Source organism: Acinonyx jubatus, chromosome D3, assembly GCF_027475565.1.
Source record: "Acinonyx jubatus isolate Ajub_Pintada_27869175 chromosome D3, VMU_Ajub_asm_v1.0, whole genome shotgun sequence".
Classification (NCBI taxonomy): domain Eukaryota; kingdom Metazoa; phylum Chordata; class Mammalia; order Carnivora; family Felidae; genus Acinonyx; species Acinonyx jubatus.
In genome coordinates, this window is record NC_069392.1 from 23,789,993 (window position 1) to 23,815,455 (window position 25,463).

The 25,463-nt window shown below is 37.5% G+C and overlaps 1 protein-coding gene and 1 long non-coding RNA gene across 5 annotated transcripts in view; both read left to right on the top strand.

Moving 5' to 3' along the window:
• The window catches only part of TTC28 (tetratricopeptide repeat domain 28), a 625,904-nt gene that overhangs the window by 290,982 nt on the left and 309,459 nt on the right, over window positions 1–25,463 (top strand). The window lies entirely within an intron of this gene.
• LOC128312529 (uncharacterized) lies at window positions 5,400–25,344 on the top strand. The gene is made up of 2 exons (XR_008291930.1): window positions 5,400–19,393; window positions 19,643–25,344. It is a non-coding gene; the product is annotated as an uncharacterized LOC128312529 (long non-coding RNA).

Below are 25,463 nucleotides of genomic sequence, written 5' to 3' on the forward strand. Positions count from 1 at the left end.
GCCCCTTGGCTCCTTTCCAGTGCTCTTTTCTGTAACTCCAGGCAGAGAGCGTTTGCTCTTCACTTTCTCTGCAGTATCTTTTTGTACTGCTCAGGCAGATGGATGGGCGTTTGTTCAGTCTTGGTAATGGACATGGATTATGTCCCCATCTGCTTGGTAGAAAATCAGTCACTATACTGAGCAATGTCCATTTAAAATATTAAATTGCATCAAAACTTATGACATTTAAAGTGCATTTACAATTTAGTTAAGATAACAATTTCATCTGTTTCTATGTAATTACAGAGGTTTTCAGTCACTTTAATTTAGCAGACTGGAAAAATATGACCTCTGGCTACATGGCCTTTTCATTTCACGAGTGTGTGTGTGTGTGTGTGTGTGTGTGTGTGTGTGTGTGTGTGTAACTGATGAACTTGGGGAGGTTTCATTACTTTCTGCTCTACTTTTCCAAGGGCTCTAATTGTCTCTACTGCAACCCCCAAGCCTCTTCCTCCTGTCTGCTGACAGCAGTCAGGATTTCCATGTGACATAGAGCAGCAGATTATTGATTTTGTTTTTTGTGTCAGGGCACTGTGTGTGTCACTTGAGGTGGTCTTGTGGGCATTTAGTTCATCAGTGATTATGCACAGGGCCCACTTTAGCTTGAGCTGGGAAGGAAATGTCAAACAGGAAAGGGCCGGGATGATTCTTTTAAGAGGAAACATCAGGGAATTTATACCAGAGAGAAACACTGAGCTGTCACTTCTCCTTCAGCATTTCACTTTGATTTCCATTTGGCATGTTTAAAGAGCCTGACATTTCGTTTCTCCGTGTTCACTTGAGCAGGGAGTATGGGATCAGAAGCCATCGATTGGTTGGCAGTAGTCTATAACTCTTAAATAGCATTCGATCATGAATGAAAGCTCCACATGTTTGAAAGTCAGCGCCCAAATAATTGGGTATATCTTCAGCCTGTGGACATCTGCCCTGTTTTGATTCAAACGTGGGGAAGTTGGTCTAGTTCCACTGAGCTTCAGTGAAACCTCACCTCCTCTAAGGTGAGAGCAAATCCAAGGACTTTAGGAAATCTGTGTGTTTTATCTTGGGCTCAGATAACCTCAGGAGGTCTGTTGGGCTAGGCTTATACCTAGTATCTTCTTGGAGCCTCAGTGAGCCTGAGCCCCTCAGCTATACTCCACCTTTCAAGGATAGGAGGCACATGAGAGGACTTGAGGGCCACCATGCATGTGGACAGGGGCTGAGGGTGCAGCTACTGCTTTTGTATTTTCTTTTGACAAACTGAGACCTCTCTGAGTTTTGCAGTTCTTGGTGGCTAGGAGAGTAATGGTTGTTTTCTTCTATAACTTTTATGGGGGATTTTTCTCCTACCACAGCCCTCCAGCACTAGGTGGCCTGTCTGAAGCCAAGGCACAGGTTCTAGACTAACTTGGAACAGTGGAAAGGCGTGTGCCTGGCTCCTTCCTGTTTTCTTCATATTTGAGTGGCAGGCCTGTCTTTCATTTTGATTGGTTGATACCAATCTAATAGTTCTGAAGGGAGATGTCAAAACCCCATTGCGTTAAGACCCTTTCTCAAAACGTGTGAGTTGGCATGGGTACTGTTCTTCCTGCCATCCTTCTTGGTAGGCTCACCTGCCCTGAACCGGTTAGGAGTAAATGTGTTGTTGATCTGGGGCAGTTAGGTGCTTTATGCATGCACATTAGTGCTGAGTAATATATTGATCATTGTATCTCAAGCTACCTGTGGTGAAACTCTATTAACGAAACCCTGGGGATGAAATATGAAATTGAATGGAATGTGCTGTAAATGGAGAACAGTGGTAAGTAAAAGGAACCAGAGGAGCATGTACAGAAGAGAAAAGGGCAGGGACTTTGAAGAGCTTTTCCTTTAAAATCTTCAGTTTGTTTCCACCCTGAGTACTTCACTGAATATTTTTGGGTTTGGCTTTTTTTTTTTTTGCTTGCTTGTTTCTTGATTTTCACGGTTTTTTTTTTTGGGGGGGGGGTTCTATCTATCTATCTATCTATCTATCTATTTATTTATTTATTTATTTATTGTTGTTGTTGTTGTTGTTGTTTCCTTTTAAGTTGGTTGCTTGCTTTGTTGCTGTGCTATGCAGTGTGCTTGTCCAACTCTCAGCCCCTACCCCATCTCCTTGGAACAGTGGATCAGACATTGTGCGTTTGTTTGTTTTTAATGTTTTATTTATTTTTTGAGAGCAACAGCATGAGCGGGCAGGGGGTGGGGTGGGCAGAGAGAGAGGTGGGCAGAGGATCCAAAGTGGACTCTGAGCTGACTGCAGCGAGCCCAATGTGGGGCTTGAACTCAGGAACCATGAGATCATGACCCAAGCTGAAGTCAGATGCTTAACCCACTGGAGCCACCCAGGTGCCCCTGGATTGGGTGTCTTTATTTCACTGTATTCTCTCCCTACTCCCCTTCCTCTACAATACCTGCGTTGTCTATATGTAAGAAATCTTGCACGTTTCGGAGACTGGCCATCTGTGGAGTATGTACCAAGCCCTGCTGTTAGGCCATTTTCATGGCTACTCGAGGAGGTTATATCAGCAAGTCCCACTCCTTGTCACTTGCAGGGGCTTTTGTCAGCCACCTGCCCTGACCGGTAGTAGCTTTTGGATATTTCCCTGATATTCTGTGGCCCATTGCCAACCAGTTTAAATACCATCCTCAGACTCTGGTGAGAATTTGGAGCTGGTGTTGCCCCTCCTGGCTTTTAGATCTTTCTCCAGGGAGCATGAAGTAGAGCCAGTGTTGCGAATAAGAACTGTTGTCCAACACACAGCTTCAGCCCCGGCTATTCAAGTTGCTGTCCCTAATCCAGCATGACACATTAGAATGAAAGCAGTGTAAAACTTTTGTGCCCCATTTTGACAAGGTTGGTCATATCTGGTATAAACAGTGATAAACTGTGAACCGACATGTGAAGAGTTAGACAGACCTGGGTTCCTGTCCCAGATCTGCCACCTATTACCTCATGGCCTTGGGCAATTTATTTACCTTTCTGAACCTTAACTTCTGCTCGGGAAGTTGGGCTAATCATACTTATCTCACAGATTGTTACAGAGGTTAACTGATAACATATATATATATATATAAAAACATCCAGGGTAGTTCGTGCCTGACATTTAATGTTTGTTTTCCTTTCTTCCACACAAACCATCCCTGCCACCAACTCCTACCCTGAAGATTTAATAAGAACGTACAGGTTTGTAAGACAGAATGAATGATTCAGTGTAGTTATATATGAAATAATTTCTTGCTTGTGAATGCTGACATTTTTTCTGAGAAAAGGTTTTAACATTGAATGAATTCTCAGTTATTTTAAATACTTTAATATAATTTTGTTTGAAGTGAAATGATGGACTATGTAACTATTTAAGATCCCTTCAAGCCCTGTAGTTTTATGGCTCTTTGTAGTTTTTGAAAAACCAATATAATATGCCTTTCTGGGTTTTAGGTTCTGATTTCTATGCAGTAAAAGTCTTTGGGAAAAAAAAAAGAAGAGTGAGCTTCATAAGAAATTTTTCTTGTTTATGTAACCGGAGCACTAATGTTTTTGTGATGATGTTTTCTTTTAAAAATAAAAACAACTAAAACTGAGTTTCTTTGCCAAATGCTCAAAGTTGCTTTGCCTTGGGCTCTGTGAGCAAGCTCAGGCAGATCCATAAAAGGTCATTGCAGGCACCTCAGCTGACTCTGTGTCCTGAGCTAAGGGGAGTGGGGCTTGAGGGAAACAGGAGAGCAGGAGGGCTGGCTGGCGAAGGAGATGGTTCTGGACTCGAGGAGTCAATAGTCCCGTGTACTGTATAAGGAATTTTAGGGGGTGATTATTAGCATTTTGGCAGCAGTTATTATTTTTTTTTCTTTCCTGTGAGCTTTTATTTTGGGGGTCTAGCTTTGGAAGTTCTGTTAACTAGCCCTTTATTGGCTGTAGTATGACATATTCCTTTGTGGTTCCAAATATTTGTGGCTGTTGTGGGTTTTTCTTTTTAATTTCAGTTCCTGTAATATTAAGACCAGCTGGTTAAAGCTATTTATTTTGATACAGAAAGGTATTATGACTAAACCGTGCTAAATAAAACTTCAGTCGGGGAGGCGGCATACTACAATGGGAAAGAACAGAGGCTTTGAAAGTTAGATCTGAGTTTGAATCCCAGCTCATTTGGTAATAGAGTGTGTGTGACATAGGGCAATGTGCCCAGCTTCGCAGAGGCTCCTATCCCTCACTTGAAAAAATAAATGACTAATTCTTATGTTTCAGGGTGGTTGAGAGCATTAATTTATATAACATGTCCTATATGTAAGGGTCTACCCGTGTTAGTACTTTTCTTTCTTATCCTTCCTCTTCCACTCCTTATTCGTAAAAGAATTCAGCCTCTGGTTTTCATAGAGCTAGAGCCTTACCAGTTCCTCTGGAGATGAAAGAAGAGAAAATCCCCCTTCCTCCTCCTAATTAAGGTTGGGGAGACTCATTTTCTCATCCCTTTGGGAAACTTCCTTATCCCAATGGTGAGCTATATCTTATTTCATGCAGATTATAGAATTAGGATGATTATAAAATAACTTTGAGATTGGCGCATAAATGGAGCGCCTGTGTGGTTGTTAATTATAATAATTCTCATTGCTAATAATTCCAGTCAGAAGAATGGATTTATTATTCTCAGTTATGTTTCTTTTAAACATTCCCTGTTTTTCAGCATGTTAGAGGCTCAGCCCTACAGTTTCCTTCATGCTTTCAGACTCTTGGGTTTGGCAGGTAGGATCATGGTTCAGTACTAGCGGCAAGGTATTTGTCATTTGTTGAGTCTTACCCATGTTTCAAAAATATCTTGAGATCAGATTCTTTGTATCAGGAAGGAAAGCTGAAGAAATTTTGAGTTAGGTTATTTTAGAGAGAACACGGTTGAATTGGCTGTTATTTTCTTGGGAATATTGCTTCAGGGGATATGTCTTTCATTCTCTCTGGTTAGTGGTTCTTCTTCAAAATGCAGCTTAAATGCACTTGTTTTGAAAATGGGCTGATTTCTGAGTTATAAGACAGTGCACTAGATTGTTAGACCAGTGATCACAGGATGGCTGTGAGTATGGTTAGCACATTCTTTCATGGGCATAGACCAGACACCAAATGACTAGTAGAATGACTGAGGCTGTTTAAAAAAATTTTTTTTTCAACGTTTATTTATTTTTGGGACAGAGAGAGACAGAGCATGAACGGGGGAGGGGCAGAGAGAGAGGGAGACACAGAATCGGAAGCAGGCTCCAGGCTCTGAGCCATCAGCCCAGAGCCTGACGCGGGGCTCGAACTCCCGGACAGCGAGATCCTGACCTGGCTGAAGTCGGACGCTCAACCGACTGCGCCACCCAGGTGCCCCTGACTGAGGCTGTTTAAAATAACAAGTGTTATTTGTTTCTGTTGAATTCTATAATATTACTGAAAAGCAACAGTGATATATGTATATAGTGATATGTAATGATTATGTTTATGTCTGTCTATATCTGTGTCTGTGTCTGTGTCTGTGTCTCTCTATCTCTATCTCTATCTCTATCTCTATCTCTATCTCTATCTCTATATCTATATATCTATCTATATCATCTGTATCTATATCTGTATATCTATATCTGTATATATCCATATCTATATATTTATATCTATCTTTGGTTGTGTTCACATATAAACAACAGCATATACTTAATGTTGAAGTAAAGAATCCTTCCCTTCATCCTTTCTATAAGCTCCCAAGGAAATTAAAAATACCAGAACACTGGATTAATCCAAGTTTTTACTGTTCATGTAATTTTTTAAATAGGTAGAAACTAGTTTTATACCAGCATTTGAAAGCTGTTGAGCAGCTGTACTGGTGCGCAGAATGCAGAACTCAGTGAAAATGTCGCTGCAAACAGAATGGGCTTCAGTAGATGTTTATAGACGTTTGCACATGTTCCAAATGAAATTATATTCATCTCCAGTGCCACATTCTACAAATCTCACAAAAAGGACTTACCTGTGCTCCATAAAAGTAATCCTTTGGAATTCTTGAATTAAATTGAGGACATTGTTACTCCTTTGTATAGGAAACTTCTAAAAACACACATGAGTTTCCCATCTGGGTTTTTCTATCTAATCTCTACTGCATTTTATTCTAAATTTAAACAACTTCTTGGATTCTGTATTTTGGAGATAGTTGACTATTAGGTAAGTTTATAAGTTTTGTATACATCATTTATAAGGCGTTGTATTTTTTCACTCTGTGTACATGTGTCCATATATTCCCTTCTGCCACCAACCAGAAGTTGTCAGAGTGAAAAAAATTCTTTTCATTTAACTTTTTTTGTAAGAATAGCCTGGTTCTCTACTAGCAGAGGCTGTGTGAATTAAAAGGTGTTTGGAATTTCCTCTTGTGGGTCTAATAAAAATTTTAGTGTAGGTCTGAATGTGTATGTTAATTTCTCACATTTGTTTGAAAAATACTTTATAGTTTAAGCTATTCTAGTTTCTCTTATCTGTTAGTCTCCATTCTATAATTATAATATGATCAACAATTTGCTTTACAAATTAGACATGCTGCATGGATACATTTATTTGACAAAATTATGGTGTGATTTCAGCTCTGAAATATAAATTTGATTGGATCTGTATGAAAGATGAGTTTCTAACACATGATTTTACATATATGCAGGTGTGTATATTTTTAATTTTATACACACTTGTGTGTGTATCATACATACATACATACATACGTACATAAAATCATGGGTCTTGTAAGTTAACTTCATCTTGCTTTGTCTACTTTTGTCTGTGAAGATTATATAACGAAATGACTATTTTAAACCAATTTAAGCCCAAAGAAAAGGTTAGAGTAATTCCAAGTTTTATAAGATAATATATGTCTTAGGTTTGAATAGAAAAATATTGGCAATAAAAGCTAAAATCAAAGTGATCTCTGTGTGGTAGGATTAAACGATGGGCTTACTTTTGTTGTGCTTTTATATTTTTCTTAAATTTTCTAGAATGAACACATATTCTTTAATGAGAATACTACAAATACTTTAAAGTAAATGTAGCTTAAATCCCTTTGAAAGAAAAACCTTAAACTTATTCTACCTTTTTGTTGAGAAATACATGATTTTACTTGATTAATAATATGAAAAATGTTTTAGTGTAAAGAACTTGAGTCCAAATTGCAAACTGAACTGTAAAATAGGTAATATTACCTTTTCACGTCACCATCACATTAACATGTTAATTATGCTCTGAGAACACTTTTTTTTTTAACCTAGACCATAGGTAGCAATTAGGAAATTTAACACAAAACAACAGTTTTTAAAAGTATGTCCTGAGTACAAATACATACCAAAATTTGCTAACATGAACATGTTTTTATGATATAGGCTGAGCTAGTTCAAAATTGAAAAAAAAACCCATAAGAATCAGGAAGTCTGACAGATTTCAAAAGAAACATGAAATGTACCCATGCTTTTATGACTTTGCAATTAATTGAGCAGCTTTTTCCCTTGCTCTACTGTTTTAATATATTGGTCTCCAAATGCCCACAATTCTTGTTTTCATTTATCTTTAATTCATCTTAGTTAGCCAGTTAAACTAAGACAGTACTCTTTTGACCTTGAAGATGGATGCATCTTCGGATCGTCAGCGCGTTAGTTCTCATTGTGATCCTTGTAGGCTTTTGGAGATGCTGGATGTTGTACTCTTTGGAGACCTTAAAGTATTTTCTTTCTGGTCATCTAGTTTAATTCAATATTTCAGGGTATGCTTAGTACTGGAAAAAGGCCTCTGAGCCATGAAAAATGTGGTTATTTTCAAGGGATTCATTAACCTGTAAAATGTTATTTTCTTTACTCTGGTCATTTTAGAGAGGACCTTGGATGCAGACCCTATTTATTAGAGACTCCTGAGTGCATAAATCAATTTTGACGTTTTCTTTGGTCTGATGATAATGTGACTTGTTAATAATTACTGTAGTAACTTCCAATTAATGAGAATTGTGACTTCAGATTAGGTTCCTTCTAATTAGTACTTTGTCATTTTACTTCATCAGAAAATGGTGTTTGCTGGTCTGGAATTAAGGAAAGAGTTCCATTTGGCAATAGGTGGTTCATTAACACATGGAAAAGAAATAGACTGGCTCACACCCTTCTTTGCCAATTGCAAATGTTTTGTTAAAAGGAAAAGCTTGCTTTGCTTTGTGGGGGATGGGTGTGGCAGATTTCTTACACAAAACTCTTACATTAGGTTTTCTCTTTAGGAAGAAGGTGTTTGAAAAGGAGACATTGAAATGAAACCAAGTGTGGTAATCACAAGGCTCTAAATGGTTGTGAATGTGGAAGTATTAAGGAGATATTTGGAATGCCTCAGTAGTTAGCCACTCTATAAATAAAGATCTCATTTCATAGAAGAGGTAGGGTTTTAGAATGTTACAGTTTTAAGGAACCTTAAGAGATTACTTAACCCAACCCCTCACTTTAGAAATGGTGGAATGGAGGCCCAGAGAGGGAAGGTAATTGACATTAACATAGCAGGTCAGTAACAAGGGTTGGACCAACCCAAGGTTTCTTTACTCCCTGTACAGTGTTCCAGTTTGCTACCATATATCGTTACTGTTTTAATTGCTGTGCTATCAGGAAGATTAATCTAGTCTAAATGTTTTACGGGAAATGCGATTATGATTGAACTAGAGACTAGAAAATACAGCAATTTATTTTCTTTAGGTTTGTAAAAAATTTGGTACCAGAGAACGTTAATTTCTTTCACCACAGTTAACAAAGTAAGTGATGAATAAGTATAAGAATTTTGAATTTTGGCATGTAAATGCTTTTTAAATTAAATGTCATTTGGAATAAAGGAGACCAAATATGTAACTTAAGAGATTTTCCTAGAGGTAGGTGTAGCTACTGCTGAAGGCTGGATGGAAGCAGCGAACACTCAGGTCTGAATTGAACGTTGGCAGAACGATGAACATAACCTCGTTCATTTTCACCTAGAAGTCACCCCTTGGCATCATAGGGCAAAGGGACATTCTGACCTCATCGCTTCAAGGGCTCTTTCTGCCGTTGCAACATGAGACAAAAGCTAAAAGGATCAGGTTTTGAGCGGATACTGATGTCTCCAGACTGTTTTGATTTCCAGTATACTGATATCCGTATACTAAGTTCTATCTATTTATGTTGAAATCTAGAGGCCTTCACTCTCAGGGGAGGATGAGTGAGACAGCAGGAAGAGATCAACTTTCGAAGCCTCCCTTTTTGTTTTGATTACAAGGTGTTTTTACAGTTGTTACTTTTGTCCAGTCTTAAAGCAAACTATTCACATTGTTTGAAATAACCATAAGAAATTTTGAATGATTTTCAAATAGACTAAATTGAGCTCTTGTAATTTAAAATCGTTTTATTTTTGTTTGCGTTGGCTCTGCTTATTGCGCTGAAATATTTCTTCAGGAAGGACCTCTTCTGATCTGTGGTCTCCCTGGCAAGTGAAATCAGTGTAAGCACTTGAATTTCAAATGCATGTTTTTTACATTTAGATTGCTGTCCTCTGCTATAGGAAGAGCTCACGAAAACCATCTATAGTTCATAAGGCTGGACTCTTGCAGTGAAATTAGAGGCCATTAGAACTATTGGTCTTATTTCCAACTGAATTAGTTAACTGCCTGTTAAGGTTCAGAGCTTATTGACCAATAGGCATTTATTACCCTGGCCATAATGACACAATGATTTCCATTAAATTCCAGAGTTTATGGAAATAAAAAAGAGATCTTGTGAAGAAAGTGGTTAGTGGTTGCATTTAATTATTAGGATTAATTAGGCATTTAAATGTAGATATAAAGTATGTTTTAAAAACAAGTATTTCTCTTTCGTTGCTCTGAGCCAATTGTGCTGAAGGGGATGAAGATTTTGTTGTTGTTCTTAAAGTACTGCTGGTTCTCTTGTGTCACGAAGTGTATACACTGAAATTGCTGAGCCATGTCTTTAGAGAGTACTTATCAATATTACAGGATATTTGGTCGTTTAACATTTGCCATTAATAATATTCAGGATGATTTTGAAAATAATCAACATGGTTGGTATAAGGATATTAAATGCGTTCATCTGGGAGCTTAAGAAAATGATTTGTCTTTTTTTCGAAGACTTTTAGTATGAGAGTTTCAGAACCTGTGTTTCCATCACATCTATATTTTTATTTAATTATGGTCACAATTTTATAATTAATAAGGATTCTTTACATTGGCTATCAACTAAATTAGAGGCTTTGCATATCGTTTTTGAACTTGTGGTTAAAAATGTATCTTAGGAGCTACTTAAAAGAACTTATTAAAAAATTAATGTATCCTGCAAGAAGGTAGAGAGAATGACAGATTATGAAGTAGAACCTAGTTTTTAAGCTTTGGGGATTCTATCCATTACATTAAAAATTGATGTAGGATCTGAATATTCATCTGTAAGATCATTTGAAATGATAAGCTGCAGAATTAGAGCTGCTTCTCTGTAGAAGACTAATTTGCAAGTGTCAGCCGACATTCCTTTCAAACAACTTGAAATGGGTTTCTTAATTTGCTTTAGAAGTGTAGTTTCAGAAAGTTGATGCAACCAAGTACATTTGCATTTCCTCTGGACAGGATAAATCCACTTCATTGATATTAGTTTGGATAATTTCTCCCCAAGGGGCAGTGCATCTTTTTCAAACTCAGAGATCCAAGAGCGTTATGGGTAAAGCTTGCTAGGTTAAATTCATATCTGTCCTGGCTGGGGAGCCTGCTGAGCCATATAAAAGATGTAAATATGGATTTAGTCTTTCTGGATTTCAACGTCTGAGCAAAGGAAGGAGAGAGCTGAGATTGTGAAAGACATGGAGTTCAAGGCATGAATGCGGAAGCAGCTAGGATTGCAAATTTAGGAAAAGCAGAATGAGAGAAGGTGTGCTAGTGGAATGGAATTATTAGGTTAATAAATATTTATTGATGGATAGATTATATCTCTGTGGTAGGTTGTATGTATACAGATATGAATAAAAAATAACCCCTGCTTTGAAAGAACTCACTTTCCATTAATTCGTTCGTTCATTTGTTTGTTCATTCAGTAATCATGGGGTACTGACTGTGTCAAATAACCACCTTGGAAATGCACAGATGAAAACGCATTGTCTCTGTACTTCAAGAGCATTCAGTCTGTGGAACATATTCCTGACATTCCTGTTTGGAGCACAGAAAAAGTGTTTCCTTGTAAATGTTTTAGCGGGAAGCTGCACGCTATAGGAATGGAGACCTGGCTTCAGAGTTAGACAGTTCTGGGTTTGAATCTGTGTTCTGTCGCTTACAAGCTATTACCTTGGACAAGTGACTTAACCTTTGTTAGCCTCAGGACTCTTATCTTTATGTTTTTAAATAATTTTTAAAAATTTTTTATTTATTTGAGAGAGAGCATTGAGTGGGGGATGGACAGAGAGGGGAAGAGTCAGAGAGAGAGAGACAGAGAGAATCCCAAGCAGGCTCTGTACTGTCAGCGTGGAGCCTGACGTGGGGCTCAAACTCATGAACTGTGAGATCATGACCTGAGCCAAAGTCAGATGCTTAACCAACTGAGCCACCCAGGACCCTTATCTTTAAAGAAAGACATAGTCTGCCTTACAGGATTATTAAGACTAAATAACATTACTTATGTGAAGGAGCTTGCCACATACTAACACATATCAATTTCATTTCTGATCCTTACCTTAATATTGCTAGTCCTGTGGTCCAGTGACATTTTGTTTGAAGTAGATCATTGTGAACTGGCTGGGTAACGTAACCATACTTTAGAGGATAATTTCTTTTTATGGTGAAAATGCTTAAAACATGTTGAGTAACTGACTCAAAAGTTAAGTTTTAGAAGACAATCCCTTTGTAAGTTGGGGAAGACCCCTATTCAGTTTTTCCATGCACTTGTTTATATGTTGCTTTGAAATAATTCCTTAATTATTTAATGTGCAGTTTTTATGTATCTCCCCAGGTTGGTTATTTGCTTTCTGAAAGCTGAGATTAATGATCTCTTCTTATATACCCCTGTAGCACTGAATTCATTTATACACAGTAGGTGGAGAACACATTTTTGATAAAAGGTGATAGAGTTACAGAAAAAACCCATGAACGATTAAATTAATAAAAAATGTGAAATCATTTTGATTCTGCAGTTTGAAACTTGTCAATGAATGATACTAGAAAATGTTTCAGTCTAAAAGTTTCAGAGAGAGCTTAAATGATAGAGGGAACTTCCAGTTTAGCAACTTGTAACATTCGGGAGAGATGCAGAATCCATCGTTGTTCCAACAAAAGCTCCGCGTCCAATGGCATACCAGAGTGATGTGGTGCAAGTGACTGTACCAGGTCAAAGAAGAGCGTTAATCTGGAACTGTTTAGCCAATCCAGGCACCAGTTGACTGTGAATGTTACTGTTGGTGCACGATTACCAAGACCTAGGTTTATTAATAGAGTTATGTAGTTGTTTTGGTGGTTGTGCCTGTTTTCAGATGATTTTGTAAAATATAGATAATCCCATTGAATAGGTATTTGATATTATGTTGATCATATTTGATATGTATATTACATTTAAGTGATAACCTGAATGAAATTTCTGAACATTTCTCAATCAAAATAATGTTTTAAGTTTCTAGTTATGTAGGAAGTGCTATGCTTTTCTGATGGCTCTTTTTGAAAGGGAATTCATTTGCCCCATCTCTGATGTTTTTTTTTTGGAATTGCTGCCATAATTTCAATAGGAATGCATCACGGAAAGGACTATTATGCTGATGAATGAGAGCTTCCTGTGCCTGTTGGCAGGCACTAAGTAGGCTCTAAGCAAACTGAAATTCATTGAATCTTAGCAGGGCTATTAAGAAAATAAGTGCAAATTGTCAGGAGAAGAGAGGTTTGTTCCTTAACATCATCACTTGACTCTTGGGTAAGAAATGTTAGGCAAGAAAGAGACTGTTTCAATTTGTCATCCTCCTGAGACTTCAAGATGTTATCTGTAGTGCTGAAATAAACCATTCCTTTCTATAAGCAGAGAAAATGAGAAAATGGTTTATGCCCAGATTGGTCCATTTAGTTAGGAGGACAGTCACATAAATAACTACCTAAGAAAACAAAAACAGAGAAAGAAAATGGGAAACCTGAATCCCTGGCATAAACCCTTTCAGGATTAAAGTCTCTGTAAATAGTATGTGCAAAAAAGAACTGCCTGTGTACAGGGGTAATGTGCTCAGAGGACGGCACTGTGAACTTGAACCTTTTTACCTTAGTTTTTCCAACCATAAAAGAAAAGCCATTTTCTTTTCTAAGGGAAAAGCTAGATTAGCTCATGGAGTTTTTTGTTGTTTTGTTTTAATAAACAATTGACAATTGGTTAGGTTTAGGGTATAAGCCCTGACCCACGTTTTATGGACTTTGGTTCCAATGTCAAGTTAAGTTTTCAGAGCCTTTCAAGTTCTACTAGGACCTTTCTTTTTGTATGTATCTATCACCTGTTGGCCAGTCTGAGAACTAGGTGGTAGTTTATATCCTAGAGTTTTGTTCTCAAAGCCTTTGGTATGATATTTAGGGTCAGATCCATAACACCTCTCAAAAGCTCCCTCCTATCATCTGATCTCCTTGACACTTCCCAGCTCTCTGGCTGTCCACCTCCCTTCCCATCCTCGAGCCCAAACTGGGACTTTCCCTGCTTTGCCAGGCATATCCCATCATTACTTCTATATGAGGCATCAAATAGTAAGAGGGCAGAGAGAGACAGAGGAAAAAAAAAAAAAACCACATTGGGACTCATCCTGTACTCTTGGGACCATAGCTCTTGTGACCAGAGGAAAGGGTCCCCTTCATCAAAATTTGGGCTGCCTGTCCAGCAACTATTGCTATCCCTTGTTACTTGCCTGGAGTGTTAGACTGGGAAAGAATGGAAAGAGGATTTAAAACACAGGATTTTCTCCACTCTTACCCTCAGGAGTCCTCTTTTTTGCTTCTTTGACCAGATGGAAGAGACTTTTTTTGGAGTGTTTTCTGTTTGAATCCAATGAGTACTTCCTTATTTTGAGCTGCTTTTGAATCCAAGCCAGGTAATACCAGATGGGAAGGATAAACAAAACAAAATGGAAAACCCATTGCTGGTTTGGTACTACTTTGAATTCTGGACTCTTTCCTTAATTCATCAGCTACCGTTTACCGTTCAGAGTCCTCAGCTGTTCCATAAAGTCTTTCTAGGTTGTAGTTGTATTCAGTGGGAAATACTGGATGCTTACTCCATGTTGCCTAGAAATGGAACCCCCTTCTCTTTTGAAAAGATATAAAGTGTACGGTTACATTTTTGTGCTAGTAAGTATCAAAAGGCAGACATTTTCCTTTTTTTTTGTTTTTCATTGTGCTATGTGCTGCCTGAACACACATGCACCAATGTGGAAAGATTATATAACGTAGGAAGGGGAAAGATAGAGGCAGCAAAGTTTGTCATTTAGAAAAACACGAGTGAAATCCTTGTGCAAGCCTTTTGAGGCATGTATTCTTACTTTCAGCTCTGCTCTCACCCCTTGCTCATGTCACCTTCTTTATGTCCCTTTCCCGAATACCTACTCTTTTCTGGAGACTCCTCCTGTGAGCTAGCAGCCGAAGCCGTTGACAAAGGTTAGGTTGCCTGTAGTGTTTGCTAGTGCTTCTCAAATTTACTTTGCCAAACATCTCAAGTCAGAAGAGAGGGGTTCTTCCAGGGATTAGGACTGTCGGCAGAGTAGAGATGGGCATTTCTTTATGTTTTCCTTTTTAAGAAATTATGTGAGTTCTTCATTTTCTTCTAGAATTTCTCATATAAAAATAATTCCCCATTGATTGTTTAAAAAAAAAAGTACCACTATGGGGCAGGATGCTGATAGTGGGGGAAGTCCTGAGTGTGTCAGAACAATGCTTATATGGGAATTCTTTGTAATTTTCATTCAATTTTGCAGTGAATCTACAACTGCTCTAAAAATAAAGGTCATTAATTTAAAAAATTCTCTCCCAGAAACTTCAAATAAATGTGACATTTCAGGAGATGTGTTATGGCATTGTACAGCTTTGCCTTTCTCCATGGTAGAATGCTATGGACTCCCATTTAAGTTATAATTTTATGAGAAAAAGAAGGGTTGATAGAAAAATTATGGAGTGAGTTACTGATGGTGGAGTTTCATGTGCTCACAGAAACCTTAGGTAGAACTCCTATATCCCAATACACAGCACTTATGGTAGTCATTTCTGTTAGGCTGCTTTCTGGAAGGAACGCATTCCCATTAATCTGGCATGGTTTAGGTATAGCTACATTATGGTAGGTGACCTGCCAACTGTTTTTTTTTTTTCTTTCAATAAGTAGGTGAGAATTCAGTCTTTTTTAATTCCCACATCGTTAGCTTCACTGTTTTTCCACATCCACCATTCTCTCTGTCCACCACTATTTTGTTTCCGTTTTGCTTCTGGTCTTAGCACATTCCCCAGGAGTAGGCTGTGTGTGTGAAGGCACACAAACTCTGTGTTCCAGGATGAATTGAGAATTGGTAGGGTAGGGGCATAGAACTCATGTGAAAGCCAGATGATTTCTTGGAGATTGTTCAGGAAATTCTCTGGTTTTCTTCTTGGCATGATTTTACACCCCTCCTGTGCCACACCCATAGAGTGAAGGCACAAGATATGGAAAGTTCAGAACCATTGCTCTAAGGGACCTCAGACTTCTTTCACTGTTTATTTTTAAAGCTTAGAAGAGAAACTCCAGATGATGGTACACACATTTTATAATCTGACATAAACATTAACATTGGGAGTCCCTCCAACACTAGAAAATGACACCTACTTAGTTATTTAACTCCTGGTTGTCATTTCATCTTTTCTTTAACTTCTTATCAGATTTCTAATTTATTTTTAAAATAGGATTTCCTTGTAATTTTTTTTACCTTAACACTTTTGATACAATTAGTTAAAAATTAATTTTGGGAAATAGCTGATACAATATGAAACAATCAGGACTGAGAGACGATTTCCTTTAGAAATTGATATTAAATGAACCCAGAGCCGATGTTGGGGAGAAAAACAGTTCACAGCTGCAGATTTGGTTAGAACATTATGTTTAGGCCATTTGGGCCTCTGACTCTGGGTTGCAAACTCAATAATGGTGTTTGCTAAAATAGCTTCCAATCTCTTGCATGTGCTTTCAGCATATAATCAGGCAGACTAGTAAAAAATAGAAGTGTAGTTTTCTGGAGAGATAGGAATGATTACTCCCAGCTGAGCAGGTAAAACATATTGCTACATGAAAAATGTGTTCTTTGCTGATTCTCAGGGTTTTCTTTATTTTTATTTTTACTTTTAATATAAAGTGTCAGCAGACAGAAGCAAGAGAAAATTCACTTGAAAATGTCAGAAAATAAAAGAAGCCTAGCAAATTGTATCGCAGGTAGAAATCCATTTCAGCCAGCAAACAAACTAGCATGGCTGAGAAGCTTGCTGATGGCTCCTTTTGTTTCTTGATGATTTAAAGCCTCATGCTTGTAATCTAATTAACATCGAACTGAGTTGCAAGTACAGTGGCCTGTTTGGTTCAATAATAATACATTTATATGAAAGGTTAATGAAATGAATTTTTCCTCCATTCAATTCATTAAAAATTGTTCTACAATCAACGGTTGCTAATGGAATAGAGATTAAATATTCATGTTCATAAATTTTCTGTGTCATTTCTGATTTTCCTTCATTTCTGCCTCCATAGAGTGAATTTTGTGAGCGTAAGAGTTCCCAGACAAAAACCTTGATTTAGAGGTTAATTGCACACCATTAATTCTTTTATCAAAGAGGTAGTGTGGAATACTGGAAAGAGAAATAGTTTGGCAGTGGGTCTGTCTCACTTTGTAACTGTGTGATTTGGGGCAAGTTTCATAACCACCTCTTTTGGGCAAAAGGTATTATAGGAACTTCTTGCAAGATAGCATGAGGGTTAGTGATAAACTATGGAAAGCACCTGGCCCTGTGCGGGGTACAGGATTAGCAGTTCAACAAATAACCAGAAACACTGGGGGAAATAAAACACCTACTTATATGCCGTAGACCTTCATGATGATTTACAGTGGCGGGACTGCTTATAGCAAGGCGGGGCTCTCATTAATTCTGAAATAGGTGTCAGGCTTGGGCCTTACAACACCTTGTAATTCTCATCGGTGTTATCAGTATAAAGTCTCTGGAAGACTGTTTCATGTTTCTACAGATAGATTTTTTGGTCATCTATTTTCTGCCACCTCTTTCTTCTTTTTCACCTGGGTCGATGGACCTTACTTAAACTGCATATGATGTTTTCCCAAATAATGAATTTACTAGAAAATTGAAGCTTACGCAATCAACTGCCAAAGTGTAAACGTTTTATTTTTTTGTGTGAGAGAGAATAAAAGTGAGCGAGAAGGAGTGGGAATGTGTGAGGGGCAGAGGAAAGGGAGAGAGACAATCTTAAGCAGGCTCCCCATGCTGGGCTCCATCTCATGGTTTTGAGGACATGAGATTGAGATCTGAGCCAAAATCAAGAGTTGGATGCTTAACCAACTGAGCCACCCAGGCACCCCAAAGTGTGAACATTTTTAAAAACACTTATGATTTTAAAATTTCCTTCAAATGCATTTCCTACTTTACAGGCTTCTTAAACAGAAGATGCCAAGCATAACTATTTTCCTAGTGACTCAAGGTGATCATTATGATCATTTATTTTTGTTTTATGCCTAATTTTTATCAGTCCCTCACTCACTTCACCAAAGGTGATTTCTGATCAAAAGCTGGTGAATCAGGGGCGCCTGGGTGGCTCAGTCAGTTAAGCGTCCGACTTGGGCTCAGGTCATGATGTCACAGTTTGTGGGTTCTAGCCCCGTGTCAGGCTCTGTGCTGACAGAGCCTGGAGCCTCCCTTCAGATTCTGTGTCTCCCTTTCTTTCTGCCCCTCCCCTGCTCATGCTCCCTCTCTGTCTCTCAAAAATAAGTAATAAAAAAAAAGTTAAAAAAAAAAAGGTGGTGAAGCAGATGAGCCACTTGATTAAACAGCAAATACCAAATAAGAGGAAGGTTAGTGAGAAATTCAGTTCAACTTTTTAAAGAGTAGCTACTTGTGTTTTATATTTCTTGTGGTATCAGTCAGCAGTCATTGTTACAACACTTTGAGGTCATCATTATTATCTTCTCTATAAGTGGAAATGAAACATGAAGTTTGGTGAAGTTACATTAAGTGCCCTGGCCAAAGGCACACACAGCTAAAAAGTAATCAGGATAGGATTCCAGAGAGCCTAATGAGTCCTTTCTCTTCCACCACAGGTGCCTTGGGAGTAAGGCACATAGCTCTCATTCAGAGCTTTAGTTCAGTAGTTATTAGTCTTGTTTAATATCTCCCCTTTCTTTTTTCTTTTTATTTTAGATAGAGCACGAGTGGGGAAAGGGACAGAGGGGGAGAGAGAGAGAATCTTAAGCAGGCAGAGCCCAATGTGAGGCTTGATTCCATGACCCAGAGATGGTGATCTGAGCTGAAATCAAGAGTCGGACGCTCAACCAATAGGCGACCCAGGTGCCCCTAATATCTCCCCTTTCAACTTTCAGTGGAGATTTGCCTTTGGAGGTCTGTTGCTAGAGGAGGACCTAATTTTAGAACTGCATTGTCCAATGCAGTAGCCACTAGCCACTTGTAGCTATTTAAATTTAAAGTAATTGAAATGAAATAAAATTTAAACTTTAATTTCTTAGTCACTTTAGGCACATTTCAAGTGCTCAGTGGCCAAGTGTGGCTGGCTAGTGGCTACCATTATTAGATAGTACAGAGAACAGTTATATTACTGCAAGAAGTTCTAGTATTCTTTCCCTTTGTCTAAGGGAAACTTACACAAGAATATACATAACAAAATTAATGTGCACGTATGTATCCATATGGGTATCTATGATGTAAGATGGTGAAAACTAAGTAAGGATATGGGTCCTGTCCCTTCATTTTTATATATCACAGTTTTATGTGATATCATGTGTAATTTATATTATATAATTTTATGGTTGGTGTTGTGTGCATATTTACATTTTGCTCATATGCATATCTTTTAAGTAATAGTCTTTTATTTTCCCATACAAAGCAGTCCTGGAGAAGTATATGAAAGTCAAATATATAAAATATTACGTAGGACAATACTAAACTAGAGATTGACAGGTTCAGTGAGTGCAAAGTGTTCATTCCTAGATAACTAAAAAATAAAATATCAAATCAGGCCTTTCCTGTCAAGAATCATTTTTACATAGTCTCTGGTTTTATTCTTTGCCATCACAACAAAACCGTACTTAGTTGTACCGTGTACATCCAGGGATGTGAAAGTTTTTCTGCTTTTGGGGCGCCTGGGTGGCGCAGTCGGTTAAGCGGCCGACTTCAGCTCAGGTCACGATCTCTCAGTCCGTGAGTTCGAGCCCCGCGTTGGGCTCTGTGCTGACAGCTCAGAGCCTGGAGCCTGCTTCGGATTCTGTGTCTCCCTCTCTCTGCCCCTCCCCCGTTCATGCTCTGTCTCTCTCTGTCCCAAAAATAAATAAAAAAAAAAACAACGTTGAAAAAAAAAAAAAAAAAGAAAGTTTTTCTGCTTTTGGCACCCTGTAATCATTTTCATTTTTCAACCAGTTGTGTTAAATTATAGATTAATACAGCTGCCTTTTAAAACGCTAGAATTGGCATTTCTATTTTCCTTATTTCTACTCATTTTTAAATAAAATAGTAAAGGAAAACTCAGTAAAATAATTACACAATTTATAAACATCGTTGAAAAAGGTGATGATGTGGTAGCAGGTGGTATGATTGGCTAGAAAGTATATCACCATGTTATAGACTTATTTAATCTTGAGAAAATGTAAAAATGTTCAAATTCAAACAGTGAAAGACAGATTAGGAATATTAGAGTATAACATGAAGAAAGTACAGATTAAAGCAGAATATTTGTGAATGATTGAACTAAGTAATAGATTGTACATGTAAGCAAACACACTTAATTTTGTGTAGCATTATATATTACATGTATTTGTTCTATATTTTATGTCCTGAATATACACATGAACCTACATGCATAGTAATTTACCTTATCACTCATTTGAGCTGTGGGAGAGTAGGATGTTATGTTATTACTGAGTTCAGTGATGTTTTAGAATTGGAAACTAGGGGTGCCTGGGTGGCTCAGTCGGTTAAGCGTCTGGCTTCGGCTCAGGTTGTGATCTCACAGCTCATGAGTTTGAGCCCCACATCAGGTTCTGTGCTGACAGCTTAGAGCCTGGAGCCTGCTTTGGCTTCTCTGTCTCCCTCTCTCTCTGACCCTCCCCTGCTCACACTCTGTCTCTCTCTCTCTCTCTGTCTTTCAAAAATACAAACATTAAAAAAAAGAAAATAAAAAGAAAAAAAATAGAATTGGAAACCAGAAATGGAATGTTGGAAGTAAAGGCTTACGGTCAAACTCCAGGGGTGCTTGAGGGGTGAATAACTTATTGTTTCCCATGTTTAGTTTTTGAGGATTTGTACTTTAACCCTGTTTTAGTCCATCTGGACTGCTATAACAAAATACCATAGACTGGGTGGCTTAAACAACAAACATTTATTGCTTGCTTGGAAGTCCAAGATCAAGGTGACGGCAGGTGTCCAGTAAGGGCCTACTTCCTGGTTAATAGCTCGCCGTTTCCTTGCTGTGTTCTTACATGGCAGAAGGGGTACCGAGCTCTGGGATCTCTTTTATAAGGATGCTTGCTAATCACGTTCATGGGGGGCTCCACTCACATGACCTAATCACTTCCCTAAAACACCACCTCCAGATATCATCACCATGGGGATTAGGTTTCAACATAGCAATATGGAGGGACACAAACATTCAGTCCATTGCAAACTCTCTGAGATGAGAGGAACGGCCACATAATAAAAAAGCAAGTATCAACAGTTTTAAAAACAGGGCATAAAGACTTTGGTCATTAGTTACGTTTTTTTCATTATTGCTAAAATATTACAAGCCCTTACTGTTAGTAAGTGGTTACTGAAGGCAGCAGTCAAGATATTTAGAGCTTTTCATATTCTTCCTCTCTAGACTGTGCATCGCTTGAAGGTAGGAGCCCTGACTGCTTCTTTGTATTTGTGGTACACATCGCAGTGCCTAATGCTATATATTTTTAGGGAATTTAGTGGAAGGAAGGAAGCATGGAAACTTATTCTGGTAACCCAACTGTATTTTTATTATTTGTGAGATCATTTAGTGGCATGTGTGGACTGATCATTGAGGGTTCTTTGTGATGAACAACAAAAAATGAATGAGTGCCAACACTTGAAACTCTAGGCATCCTACTTTTAGTCCCGTGTGTTCACCAACTCCCTCCAAATTTCTCTTCTTAGCTAAAGCTTCAGGTTAAAACCATTGTTCTCAGGTATAGGTGCTCTCGGTAGTGAATCCACATTGCCCTTCCTTTTCCATCTGCTGCATTGCCCTTCCTTTTCCATCTGCTGGCCAGAATGTGGTGTATGTGAGGGGGTTGTTGAGACATCCAGTGTTCGACCTGGCTTCCTGGGCCCCACCTTCCCTCGCTGCTGCCCATATACTGTCTCTACTCAATCTCAAATGATAAAAATTTGCCCCTTTCCCAGATGAAGCAGCTTCCTGTGAAATCTGTGACGGTAAGAGAAAAAGTAGTAGCAGGGACCAGTAGGGAAGAAGCAGATGGGCTACAGCAGATCACATGAGTTTTCTTGAAGCTGTGGGAAATCCTGTGGATCTCAGCACATCTTGACCTTTGCTTTGAAAAAGACTGGCATAGGATCCTGTGGGTGGCTGCTACATCTCCCAAGACCTGATAATACTAATTTGTTTTAGTCAGGTGGTTCAAATTTTGTCTGGGAGCAGTGGGTTCCCAGTTGCAGACAGTCTTTTAGGGAACAAGGAGAGAAGTGAATGAAGCATTGATAGGAATTGAATGATGTTGAACAATAAAATATTTAAAACATTTATTGGACTCCCCTTATATTCTGTTGGTCTGTAATTATGTGTTCTTTTTGTCGTTCTTTTCTCATTAACTAATAATCAGAATAGCTAATTTTATTGTGTACTTACTCTGTGTCAGGCACACTGCGAAATTCTTTTTATTCAATCACAGTAACCCACAGTCTATCTTATCATCATCAAGTGAACTCCATAGTAGCATTTCTCTCACAAAAGTATAGAGAACTAATTTTTATTCAGCAGCTATTTGTACATACAATGAATATATGAACATATGTACATGCAATGAATATCGTATAGAAAAAAGTTGGGGGAGTCCAAATCTATGAGTTTGGACTAATTGTGCTTATGTCTTGACAGGGATACAACTTTTAAGCTTTTCACTGAGGAAATCTTATAAAGTTGAGTTGGGGATTCTGGAGGGGCATAAGAGAGACCTTTAAGTCTTCTCTCTTACATCTCTTTTCGAAACCTTCTAAAGAAAAGAAGCCAGGTTGTGGGCAGTATGGCCAAGTCGTACTTTTTCTCATCTTATTTTTGAGTGCCCTAAGAAAACAAAACATGCATACTCGTCTTTTTTGTAACTACTGTGTAAAACTTGAGACCATAACTTACATTTAACACTGGACTTTGCTTACCTACACAGAATAGATAAATGATTTCATTGTCTGACAGGGAAATCGGTTGTTCTTTCGGTGAAGTAATGAATGATAATGTTTTTGTTTTAAATATACAAGAAGTTATCAGAATTCATCGAGACTACTATAGGATTTTTGTGTGTTTTTCTCCCCCCAACTTCACTGAAATAACAGCACTATAAGTTTAAGGTGTACAAAGCATGATTTGATTTACATGTATTGTAATTGTAATTGAAATGATTACCATAATAGATTTTTGTTTCTTAAAATATATACCTGAAATCAATAACCACAGAGATTTTTATCTCTTTCCATAAATAATTATAATTTACAGGTATTTGGCATATATACATGTATATATATTATATAAGTAAGTATACTTATTTTAGTTTACATTTTCTATAAATGCTGCATTAAAGCTAAACTATAGCTGTTTTTATTTGGAATATTCATTGCATGTACATATATTCATATATTCATTGCATGTACAAATAGCTGCTGAATAAAAATTAGTTCTCTATACTTTTGTGACAGAAATGCCACTATGGAGTTCACTTGATGATGATAAGACATAGACTGTGGGTTACTGTGATTGAATAAAAAGAATTTCACACAGTGTACCTAACACAGAGAAAGTACACCATAAAATTAACTATTCTGATTATTAGTTAATGAGAAAAGAACCACAAAAAGAATACATAATTACAGACCAACAGAATGTAAGGGGAGTCCAATAAATATTTTAAATATTTTATTATTCAATATAATATTATTCAATTCCTATATGTTATATATTGCCTCTTGGATTCTAGAAATCACCTAAAATGTGACGTGCAAAGTGTAGTGAAAAATATCTATAAACACATTAAAGATTAAAACAGTGGCTGAGTCCATTGAAAGGAAATGATCTTATGAATTAGTAATGAAAGTGCATTTACAGGTTATTGTACTAGGGTCTGAGTTTTAACAGCTGCTGGTAGTTTAAACTAATAGGACTCTGAATAGCCCATAATTGAGGATTCATTCTGTTTATGGATTGTTTCTTAATAGAAACACTTAATAGTATTACCTGTCTTAAATTACTTCAAAGACTAGTTATAAAAATGAAATAAGATAAGGTAAGTACATATGTTTTATAAACATGATAAGTGCGAGATATCTCAGTGTGTATGTAATATACAAAATTATAAAATTATGTATTAAGTTTATTGAGTGATAGTTTTAGGAGTTGTTTGAAGCTTCATTTAGATCCCATGAATATAATTAGTGACAATTTCAAAGTGTATTGGACTGAAAGAGTTAAATTTGTGTTACAAACATATAATATTAGAAGAGTATTTAAGTTAAATAGGAGGCCAGGTATTTTAGAAACAGATGCCATATAGGCCATGAATATATTAATGTCATTTAGAACATGTTTTTAAGTTTATTTATTTTGAGAGAGAAAAAGAGAAAATGCAAGTTGGGGAGGGGCAGAGAAAGAGGGAGAGAAAAAGAATCCCGAGCAGGCTCCACACTGTCAGCACAGAGCCCGATACGAGGCTTGAACTCACGAACTGTGAGATTGTGACCTGAGCCGAAGTTGGATGCTTAACTGACTGAGCCACCGAGGTGCCCTAATTTTTTTTTTAATGTTTTTATTAATTTTTGAGTGAGAGCATGAGTAGGGGAGGGGCCAAGAGAGAGGAGGACAGAGGATCTGAAGCAGGCTCTGTGACCTGAGCCGAAATCAGACACTCAACTGACTGAGTCCCCTAGGTGAGCCATTAATGTCATTTTTATGTATCATTTAATCAGGTACAAGGTCCTTACCTGGTTATATACTAGTAACATTTTGCTCCTTTACTTCTTTTGACTCTGTGTGCTTGAAAACAAACTGCATGTTCTTAAGACTATTCTAAAATTTAAATATTTTATTAATTTTTCTGGCCCTTTTTGCAATTAGCTGGAAGGAAGGCTGTTTTCTTCTAATCAGAATTGATCATACTAGTTTTTCAAACTAATCCAATTAAAGAACACAAAGGCCAGTAATCTTATTTTGTTTCTAAGCAAAGCATACATAGATAACAGCTTTTAAATATTATGTCTGAAACACCACATTAAATGTAGCTATATTATAGCACTCATTATTAAAATTATCTTAATAACCATCACACATTGATTTTTCCCTTTAATTATAGAAAAGAGGAAAATTTGAAATAATCAGAATTTGAGTGTCTCTCATTTATCTTGCACTGTACCAGATACTTTGGTGAGATATAAACAAATTTCCAAACACCTTGACTTTGAGGAGCTTAAAGGCAGGCTAAAATATATTTTAAAAATTATAAAAAAAACATTAAAAGGGATTTGTAAATAAATGCCAAAGAATGTGATAAAATTAATAAATGTTCTAGAAGTGACAAGAGTGAAAGTTTAAAAAATTTTTTAAGTTTTTAAAATTTATTTCAGTGATCTCTACACCCCACGTGGGGCTTGAACTTATGACCCCAAGATCAAGAGTTGCATGCTGTGGGTGCCTGAGTGGCTCAGTCGGTTAAGTGTCCGACTTTGGCTCAGGTCATGATCTCACGGTTTGTGGGTTCGAGCCTTCAGATTCTGTTTCCCTCTCTGTCTGCCCCTCTCCCACTCAGGCTTGCTCAAGTGCATGCGCGCACTCTATTTCTCTCTCTCTCTCTCTCTCTCAAAAAGAAATAAACATTAAAAAAAACTTTGTTAAAAAAAAAGAGTTGCATGCTCTTCCACCTGAGCCAGCCAGAAGCCCCAAAGAGTGAAAGTTTTAATATCATTTCCTTG